The sequence below is a fragment of the Lolium rigidum genome, chromosome 2 (assembly GCF_022539505.1).
Source record: "Lolium rigidum isolate FL_2022 chromosome 2, APGP_CSIRO_Lrig_0.1, whole genome shotgun sequence".
Lineage (NCBI taxonomy): Eukaryota > Viridiplantae > Streptophyta > Magnoliopsida > Poales > Poaceae > Lolium > Lolium rigidum.
The window spans coordinates 3,337,405-3,345,352 of record NC_061509.1 but is presented as its reverse complement, the minus strand read 5'-3'; the positions used below and the strand labels follow the sequence as shown (position 1 = coordinate 3,345,352).

Genomic DNA, 7,948 nt, shown 5'->3' with positions numbered 1-7,948 from the left:
GGATTACAACGCGATCGTGCGGCGCACGATCGTCGTCTCCTCCGACGAGAGGGCTTACTGGCGCGGCGAGGCACAGGGGTCGACGGCGAGCTGGGGCTCCGGCGACGGTCGGCGATGATGCAGGGTGGTGTTGTCGATGGTGTTGAAGCTCCTGGTAGCAGTGGCGGGGCGCGGGGAAGCGGGAATCCACGACGTCGAGGTACTGGCTCCGGCGGAGGGGATCTTGCGATTGGAGCTACTCCGGCGATGTAGTATGAAATTGAGGGGTGGAGAATGGTCAGAGAGAGGAGGGAGGTCGATTGGTGTGAGAAATGGAGGCGGGATCGTCCTCCTTTTATAGGGGCGAGTTGGCCGTGAGGGGTGCGGCAAGGGTGACAGAAGAGCGGCGGCTCCGGCGAGGGAAGGGGGTCGGCGAGGTAGGCGCTAGCTAGGTGAGGTCGAGGCGGTGCTAGGGCGCTTGCTAGCTAGGTGGGGGACGGTCTGGTGGCGACGCATTGCGTCCCGGTCTGCGGCGGCGTTCGCGGGAAAACGGCGACGGTGTCGTCGACGACAGGCGGCGCGAGGACACGGGACCGTGTCAGGCGGGTTCTGGTTACGGCGGCGATGCTCAGGGTGCAGAGAGGGGGTCCAGGGGTGGCGCAGAACGTCGGGGCGACGGGTGGCCGTGGCGCGCGCCGGCAGACACGCTTCGGCGCGTCCATGCCGTTCCTGTCGCGCCATGACGTTGCGGGCGTGTGCTGGCCTGGGCGTTGTGGTCCACCTTTCAATAAATGGAGGGCACCGGCGTGTTCAGGGGATCAAGGAGGGTCAGAGAGACACGATGGCTAGGGCTAGAGGTGAGAGGAGAGGGGGGTGGTGTCCATGGTGACCATGGCCGGCATGGCCATGGCATGCATGCTTGGCTAGCTCCTTAGGGTTGCTGTGGTGGAGTGATGAAGAGAGGGGACAAGGGGACAGGGTGGAGAGGTTTGGGGCAGGGTAGGGTTAGCTAGGACACTATTTCAAATAGTGTCAAATAGTTCCCTATTTGCATTTCGCAAATTTTGTCCAAATTTGGTTTGATTCAAAAGGTTGACCAATTTGAAAAGGGTGGGTTTGGTTTGGTTCTAAATGACCAAAGGCAAAGAGAGGTGGTGGTGGAATTTAGAAAATCAAAATATTGCAAAGCTCACTAAGTGGGAGATTGTTCCACTTAATTAAAAGTTGCAACTTTGCATGAGCCTAGCAAATGATCAAAAATGATTTTGGCCAGGGGGTCTTTACAAAAAGTGTTCACCTTGATGTTGACTTTGAAATGGTGCAAAGAGTTAGCAAGAGTTAGTTTGAGAAAATTGAATGGCAAGGGCTCAAAGTAGTGATCAGGCTAAAATTGGCAGATTTGACCAATATCACATGTGATCCCCAAATTGAGTTGAATTTGGTTTGAATTAGGTTTCTTGGATTCCAAAAGTTGTAATAACTGTTTAGTAACATATTACAACTAATGGTGAAGGCCAAAATGGTCTAGGGTCAAGATTTATAAAAATGGCATAAGCCATAGGTGAGGGTTTTGTGATTTTCTCCCTTTTATTCTTTTATTTCTCTTTCCTTCATTTTGACAAGAGTGAGGTTTATTTGGTGTTAGATTGAGTTGGGAAAAAGGTTCCAACCATTTTGAGACAAGGTTGGTGCCTAGGTCAAGGTTTGATAAATTGGCCCTATGTGTATGTGAGTGAAAATGGAATTATCTCACTATTTGATTTCTCTCCCTTTGGTTTGACTTTTCTTGACTCCAATGTGATTCTTATTAGTTTAGAAACAATTTCAAACCCTTGAAACCATTCCAAAAGGTCTTGCTCAAAGATTTGTAAAATTGGCCATAATGCATGAGAGGTGACAGGTCAATTTTTCTTATTCTTGTAAGGTGCTCCCCTTGCTTTACTTGAGCAAGTTTGAGGTTCAATTTAGTATTAGATTAGGTTCAAAGATGGTTTCACACCATTTGGTTAGGGTAGAAGTGCATAGGACAAGAATTGGTGAAAATGGCTATGTGTCACATATGCCTCTATGCATATGTGGCATTTGATTTTTAATTTGACTAGGCTTGACCCAATTGAGGTTGTTGAGAGTTGAAATGGTATATAGGAGTGATCCAACCATTCCATTACAAGTCTTAGGGTCAAGATCCTCAATTTCACAAATTTGATATTTTGCTCTCATATGCCTCTATGGCATTATTACTTTCTTTTTACACTCTTTCGTTTCATCTTGGATTGGGTTGGAGAAGTACTAGCCAAGGTTTAAGAAGGTTTTCCAATCTTCTAAATAAAGTAGAAAGGCCTAGGGTTAAGTTTTACAAAATAGCCATAGGCACATATGCCTCTTTCTTAAATAAGATTTTTCCCTTTTTTTGTTATTTCTCAAGGATCGATGACAAGAGGGATGTGGTTTAGGGTTTAATAAGTTTTGCAATGATTCACCACCATTTAGCAAAATAAGAAAAGGTAGGGTTCAAGATTTACATATTAAGGCTATAGGCCCACATATGGCTTTTCCTTTATTTTAGGTTTCTCAAAATAGATCCCAATGATTTTTGGGAAGGTTAGGGTTTAGGGTTTTTCTTATTTGATTTCTTTCTCTTTTGATTTCATTGGGTTTGTGATCTTCCCTTGATCACTTTAGGGTTTTAGGGTTTATCACATAAGCATAATAACACTCATCAGGGCAATAGCACAAGTAATATGTATGAGCACTAAGCATAGCACTCTATTTAAGAAAAGTTTTTGTTGGTTCTCATTTTTGGAAAAAGGAAATTCATTTTCTCTTTATTTTAAATTTTGGGGTGTTACACGGTTCCTCGTTTTGGGAGGTTCCACACCTTTCCACATTTGGTATTTAATCTCTTGCTCTTTATTGTCTACTATATCCTCAATTATATAGAGCTTGCTCTTAGCTTTTGAAAAATCCCAAGTTTCCTAAAATCTAAGTCCGGATGCAAAAAAATACCGTGTTTTACGTAAGGGCAATTTAATTTTCTGCCGGTACCCAGCCCAGAACATGTTCATGTTCCAGATGTGGTATCGGGCAGCCTAGAAAGTGTCAACGGTCATTTTTCTTGAAGAGTATAAAAGGGGTCTTCTTACCTAATGTTTCTAGGATTCTTGAGCACGTTTTGTTGTCTCCATTGTTGATTCTCTTGAGATTGATTCCACTCCCTTCCCTCCTATCATTCTTTCATATTTTTGAGGGATTTGGAAGATAACATCTAAATTTGCAATCTTCACCAAACAAATCCTCCTCTAAATGAGGGGAACTCTTGAGATCTAGATCTTGGAGTCATTGGTTGACCTCCACCATTGTTCTTCCTCTCTAATTCCTCCATAGCATTTGTTGCTTTGGTGGGATTTGAGAGAGAAGGATTCAAGCATTTCTTCTTTGGTCTTCTTTCTTTGTATCCTTGCATAGTGTTGAGCTCTCCATTACAAAAAAAATGAGTGAGATATCGTGAGCTTGTTACTCCTGGGGTTGACCTCCTAGTTGGCTTGGCGGTTGTAGCTACGGTGATCTCTTCATGGAATTTTGTGAAGAGGACAGAACTTCTCCTTCGTGGAGGTTGTGAAGTGGTTGTGGAACTTACCATCTACGGAGTGGAGGAAAAACTAGCCATAAGGAAATAGTCTTTGTCTTTTGTGGAATTATCTTAGAGAAGAAGGTGAGCCCTCGTGGCATTCTGGAGACCTTCGTGGTAACCCGCATCTCTCCACAATGACGTACCTCACTTTGTGTGAGGGAGCACGGGAATACATCTTCATGTCCGCCTGTCTTGATTATCTCTATACCTGAATTTACTTTCCTTGTGATAGCCATCGAGTATGAAGTACTTATATCTTGCACATACATATCTGATATGTATGTTTATCTTATGTCTATCTTGCTTAGCTCTAGTTGTTGTTGCACTTAGTTGATCCTAGCTTATTTACGTTTTGTGCTTGTAAAATAAATATTAGTTTAATTCCGTATTCATACAAGAAAAATCCGTAATCATATTTAAAACACATATTCAACCCCTCTAAGTGATACCTCGTTCTTTCATCATGTGAAATAGAATCTTAGTTAGGTGCTTATGAATGATCCATCCAATAGCAAGTTTCAATAAAGATTTCTAGGTTTGGTGAGTGAGAGATTAAGAAGAACTTTTCATACATGAAAGAAGAAATGCAGCGACCTAGGGTTCCACCCTAGCCGCCGCTTCCATCTGCACCGTTTCTGTCATCTCTCGCCGAGAAGACCCTGCCTCCTCTGTTTGTCGCACTTGCGATAGGAGGGGTGGGGACTTCGGACCTACGCTCGGCATTCTAGTTAGTTAAAAGTTAGAGATTGGCCAAGTAGCATCGACGCTATGGTGGTTATATATGACGGTGCTATGAAAAACAAGAAAAAGGTATACCCACCTCCACGTCCACCTTGTCGGTGGCGATCTCGCCAGTGGCATTGAGGACGGTGGAGGAGCTTGCTACTCCCATGGAGTGGTGAATATATTTCAGTACATGCATGTTAGATTTTTTTGTAAAAAGATTGGATCAATTCAAAGGGTTCAATGGTGACGATTTTAGCTTTGCGACGCTAGTTCTTAGGAGCATGTGCACGAAGCCTTTCCGACTAAAATCAACAACGGTGGGCCGCCTCCCTTAGCAAAGCGACGACATTGGCGCGTCGGCGGCTCGCTTCAGCGGCGATAGTGACCATGTGAATGTCAAGAACCTCAATATAATTTTATTATTTCTTATAAACTTTTATAATAAATACAGATTTTTCTCGCAAAAAATAGCAAGTTTCATTGTTTTGAAGGGCTGTTTTGAATGCCTTTGGGTGCATCCTTCGCCATTGGTCTGCACATTATCCGAACTCACCAAACGGCCAATATTTCGTGCTTGCGGGCGATATTCGGAGCGGGCCGGATGGCCTCACCTGCCCGTGATAATATTTTGAACGCTATAGTTGCTGCTAATCACGTGGCCGACCGCGTGCGGAGTCGTGCTAATATTTTGTCTTTCACCGGCACAAAGTATCTGGATTCAGCATCTCTGTACCTCTATACATAGCACCTCACAGCTCTCCTGGAAAGTCCACGCGCTTCTCTGCTCTATTTGCTGGCCTCCAGATTCAGATTTCAGAAACTAGCGATCGATCTGAAGCTCGATCCCGCACCATCGATCTGAAGCTCGACCCGCCCGCGTGAACGGTGAACCCTGTATCAGGTAGTACCAATTTTTCTGTGTTGATGTTGTTGCAAATGCTCTCTTTCTATGATGCATGATCGCTATAGCTAGCTAGATTTGTTCGCAGCCAGCAAGTAGATGCGTACTGGTAACCCACCGATCTGATGCATGCGAGTATGCGACTGCTATCTTGCTGGTATACTGGTTGGTACAAGTACGTGCTCGGGGTTTAGTAGTCCAAGGTTCTCTCATCTCTTGTTTGCGAGACGGCAGGGGTGAGTGGTAGTATTGCAAGCATAGATGAGCAGTATAGAGGTAGCAATAGCATCCGCGGTCCATTTCCACATACAAAGTCGTATTCGCCGGAGATCTGCGATATGGGAGGCCGGAGCTTTCTGCTGCCGGCAGCGCAGATGAACTGGATAGGGATAGGAAGGGGAGTCAAGTCTGTTAGTCTGGAAGAGGTAAAAAAAAATTGAATCATGCGGTATTAAATCCAGCACAATCTGCTGACGAAATCGAAAATCTGCAGTACTATTTGCTCGTTCAGGAAATAATAGCTACTTCTACCAGTTTACCTAGTATATTTGCAGAATACAAGACTGATTCTTGTCCAATTTTTTTTTATTTTTACTGATTATTTGATATTTCCTTTTCAGCTAGTTCTAGCTGTCTCCTGAATAACATTTCAGAGAATGCTAATTAACCTGGAATCTTGTGAATGCAGGGGAATGCTTGGGAATAGGATGGTCGCCGTAAACATGTTCAATGAAACGCTCGATATTCTTGAGAACAAATACAATGAAGAGGTCGGTTGCTTAATGAAGACGAAGCACAAGAATTTAGTGTGTTTTCTGGGTTCTCGGACAAGAGGAATAATTGTAGACTACGAGGGTAAGTTTGTTATGACAGATGTCTTTCAGTATATCTACCTAATCAGAGTCTTGATAAGTATACATGTCTATGTGGCCGGAAACATGTATTTACATCTTTACTTTCATGATCAAATAATGATAAGGTCAAGCACCCCGAAAATCATCCCAGGCTACTTAATGTGTCTTATATACACTACTATCTAGAGAAGGATTTTGGATATAAACCTTCTTTCTTCTGATTTTTTTACAGGAGCATCTTCTATACTTGTATGGAGAAAGTGTCATGAAGTAATCAAGAGAATTTGTGAGGGTTTATATCATCTGCATGTGAAGCAGCGTAATGTCCACTTGAATCTGAAACCAGCGAACATATTGTTAGATGATAGTATGGTACCAAAAATCGCTAATTTGGACTATATTTTAAGTCAGACATATACAGCTTGGGTGTTATAATCATAAAGATACTATCAGGTGAGAAGGGATATCGCGATGTTGAGGAACAACAACCTATATGACTACATTATTTTACATTATATCATTCCTTCTTTAAACATTGTGTAATGTTATTTTGTTTCAAGAGCACGCAAGAGCTAGCACATCGATACTGACCAGGAATCTTGTGACTACAGGGATTGCCTGATTGGTTGTCTAATGAAGGCGAAGCACAAAAACATAATACGATTTCTGGGATATTGTGCTGACACACAAGAGACAATTAAAGTCCGTTATGGCTTTTATATTAAAGAGGTTGCTCTGTTTCGAGTATCTACCTAAAGGAAGCCTTGATAAGTATATTATTGGTATATCTTCACGTGAATCGGCGTATATTCCACTTAGACCGTACACCTACAAACATACTGTTAGATGAGAATATGGTACCAAAAATTACTGATTTTGGTCTCTCAAGATGCTTTGATGAAAAGTAAAGCCAGGCTTATACTTGAAATTCGAAAGGAACCTTGTAAGCTATTAATGAATTCGAGCAATTTAAATGTTTTCTTATTCTGTGTGTAAGAATTGCATTGATTTTATTTACCAATAATGTAAATTTGCATGCAGTGGATATATGCACTCAAGTGTATGAGTGGAGAAATTTCATTCAGTTTGTACATATATATAGTTTGGGCGTTATAATTAGAAGATAGTAACAGGAAAGAAGGGGCAACACGATGTTGCAGATGTGAGAATAATCTATATTACTAGATCACTGTACATTATATTATTTCTTCATTAGACATTGCATAATTTTATTCTTTCTCAAAAAACACGCAATTTTTGTTGCTTTGTGTAGTAGTATCATTCTTGTAAGCTCATCCAGTAGGGCAATGCATAAATTGCTACAAAAGAATATGAAAACATTTTGGCATGAGGTGAAAGGTAATCCCTCTATTCCAAAAAATTGTGCATATGGATGTTGTCCAAAATCAGTCTTTCTAAGCTTTGAATTTTTTTTATAAAAAAATCATTTATAATACCAATTCAGTACCATTACATCAGCTTGAAACATTATTATATTACAGATGTTGATATTTTAAAAAGTTGAGCAAAATTTACAAAGTTTGACTTAGGAAATAATCTGCATGATATATGGATATATATTTTGGAATAGAGGGAGTAGCACTCGTATGTGTAAAAAGAGCTAAGGTTATAACTACCACTATTATTTACATGAAACATCCTACTTTCTTTAACCTAAAAAGTGTAAATTTTGTTGGGTTTGTATTCAATTAGATACCGTAGAGTCACAATTAGTTTTTTGGGTGATATCCTAGGTAATTGGTATTTGTAGAGAAAATGCAGCAATCACATGAAGATATACAGTTTGAACAAATAAGAGTATGTGGAGATAGCGGTAGAGTGCATGGCAGATAAAAG

General features: G+C 41.6%; 1 long non-coding RNA gene across 1 annotated transcript; it reads left to right on the top strand.

Annotated features, from left to right (window-relative positions):
* Window positions 1-5,020: 5,020 nt before the first annotated feature.
* Window positions 5,021-7,140, top strand: LOC124691194. Its single transcript, XR_006998819.1, has 4 exons — window positions 5,021-5,237; window positions 5,926-6,092; window positions 6,324-6,544; window positions 6,703-7,140. It is a non-coding gene; the product is annotated as an uncharacterized LOC124691194 (long non-coding RNA).
* The last annotated feature ends 808 nt before the right edge of the window (window positions 7,141-7,948 follow it).